This window comes from Penaeus japonicus, unplaced genomic scaffold (genome assembly GCF_977035675.1).
Source record: "Penaeus japonicus unplaced genomic scaffold, GWHDUDI00000001_assembly GWHDUDI00000042, whole genome shotgun sequence".
NCBI classification, from domain to species: Eukaryota; Metazoa; Arthropoda; class Malacostraca; order Decapoda; family Penaeidae; genus Penaeus; species Penaeus japonicus.
This window is the reverse complement of record NW_028234444.1, coordinates 19325474-19327809: the sequence shown is the minus strand read 5'-3', so window position 1 is coordinate 19327809 and position 2336 is coordinate 19325474. Positions and strand designations below refer to the sequence as shown.

Sequence of the window (2336 nt, the reverse complement as noted above, 5' to 3'; positions counted from 1 at the left end):
AGTGACTAGTTGTTTCGACTTATCTACAGTCTATATTCTTCATTTTGACTTTTCTTATCTCTTTTTTTTTTATGACTAGTCTATTCCAGATATGTGTCACATACTTCATTACATTAACATTGAATCTTTAAACTCATGTTGCGATTGACATTAATCTTCATAAATCTATTAAAAAGTACAGTAATCTTTATATATACCTTCTAAAATAAAACGTTTACATCTTCTCCACTTTATGATACTAAACAACGATCAAGAAAAGACGGCAGCTCTCGTTTATCTTCAGCTATTTTCTCAGAAATACTCGCCACCCTTCTCTTTAGGTCATCCTGCTATTGGCCCCTAGATCATCGTGAATACATAGGAGCTCTAAAAAACATCATATAATGAATGATAGGTCTTCTCTCTCTCTACTCTCACCTCATCCTAACTCCTATATATACATCTCACCCTTCACATTGACTCATCATCTCGCCTCATTACTATCTCTCATCTCTACCTGCACCTTCTCTCGATCATCTCTCTCTCTCTCTCTCTCTCTCTCTCTCTCTCTCTCTCCCTCTCTCTCTATCTCTCTCTCTGTCTGTCTGCCTGGGGAAGCTGCATGCATGTATGTTTATCTTTTTTTTGTGTGTGTGTTTGCTTACATGTACATATGTGTGTGCAGTAAATCCTATAGTCCTGTCGCCAAAGGTATGGGATGTTACATTCTGCAATGGGCCAGGATATCCACAATAAGGATAAGGATAAGCCAGATATGCGGAGCAGATGCTACGCCGGCCTTGTATGCACTGACGCGAGCCCGCCTGTGCCAGCGTGTGCTGACTCGTGAGAGAGTGTGACAACGAGTGTTGACTCGATCTGAGCTTGGTCCTTACCCAACGCTGTGCCCAGTTACGTCAGTGACCGCCAGGTGACAGTGGAAGCTCACGAGCTTGGACGGGACTCGATCTGCCGACCACGGGGATGTGAAGTCGACACGCTACCAATGAGCTAACCAGAAGGCTGGTATCCACAAAGATACACATATACTATCAAAATATCGTAAAAAACGTGAGAAAGAAAAATTCTCGTCGCTTGGACCTTTGAGCTAAAATGACTCACTGGATCATTTAAATTCAATTCAGGAATATTGAGAAGAAAGGACAATGGTCATCAATAACCTTTAAAGGAGGAATGTAAGAAGGAAGGGGAAAGGGAAAGAGGGAAGAGGATGGGGAAGATAAGGGGAGGGTGATGGGAAGGTGGAAGGGGAGGAGAAGGGAAGGAGGAAGAAGAAGATATGGGGTAAGGGGGGTTAGGAAGGAGAAGGTTAAGTGGAGGAGAAGGGAAAGACGAAGAAGACGAAGAAGGAATAGGAGGAGAAAAAAGAGAGGAGGAAGGGGAGGAGACAGGAAAAAGTATAAGGAAGAGGAAGATAAGGGGGAAGATGATGAGAAGAAGGAGAGAAAGAGGAAGATAAGGGGGGGGGGGGGGGGAAAGTAGTCAGGCTACTGTGCATGTTAGCTAAAACTGTATGTGCATTATGTAAATATAGAGAGATATAGGGAAAAAAGATTGATGTGAAGGAAAGCAAACAAAGAAGAGATGGGTAGAGAGACAGATAAGAAGATAGCCAGAGAGATAATTGGAAAGAAAGAAGGATATAAAGATAGATATTTCGGAGGATAGATATAGACAAGAGTGATAAAATAAGATAGACAAAGAGATGGGAAGATAGCTAGAGTTAGAAAGACAGAAATATAAGGAGACAGATAAACAGATAGATGCGTTGACTCAAGAAACAAATAACCATAGTAAAATGAACGCATTAAAAAAAATAATAATCATAATGTGACAAAAGATTTCTGAATTGATGATGCACCTTGAACGGTGGATCTAACCTTAGTGAATAATCATTATGTAAAAAGTTATAAGAAACATAGGAATACAGAAGGGACAAAACAGGAAAAAACAAGAAAATAAAACATATCTATCCAATTTTATTGATATGAGAAACAAGATTTCGAGAGTCTTGATAAGTACAAAAAAGATTTCCATTCCTAACATTCAGAACTGATTCCGTTACGGAACCTATTTCGCCACAGGACTAAATAGGTTCAGAAAAAATAAAACACATGTTCGTGGGCAGTCTACACGTTCCCGATATCCACAAAGAGGCTGTCAGGCAGAAATAGGTGTAGGTATTATTTACTGAGTATTAAGCACAAATTATTCAATATCATCTAATAAGTAATAACATAGAAGGTAATCCTTTGGGTAAAGGTACCAAGGGTCTTTCTACTTAAGAAGAGTAACATGAGGTAAGGGAATGGCATGATGTCAAGAAAAGGCTAAAC

The 2336-nt window shown here is 39.7% G+C and overlaps 1 long non-coding RNA gene across 1 annotated transcript in view; it reads right to left on the bottom strand.

Moving 5' to 3' along the window:
- Nucleotides 1–1966: 1966 nt before the first annotated feature.
- LOC122245213 (uncharacterized) overlaps nucleotides 1967–2336 on the bottom strand; it is a 980-nt gene continuing 610 nt past the window's right edge. Inside the window, exon 2 of the long non-coding RNA XR_015190795.1 lies at nucleotides 1967–2336. This exon is cut by the window's right edge and continues 208 nt beyond it. This is a non-coding gene — a long non-coding RNA (uncharacterized LOC122245213).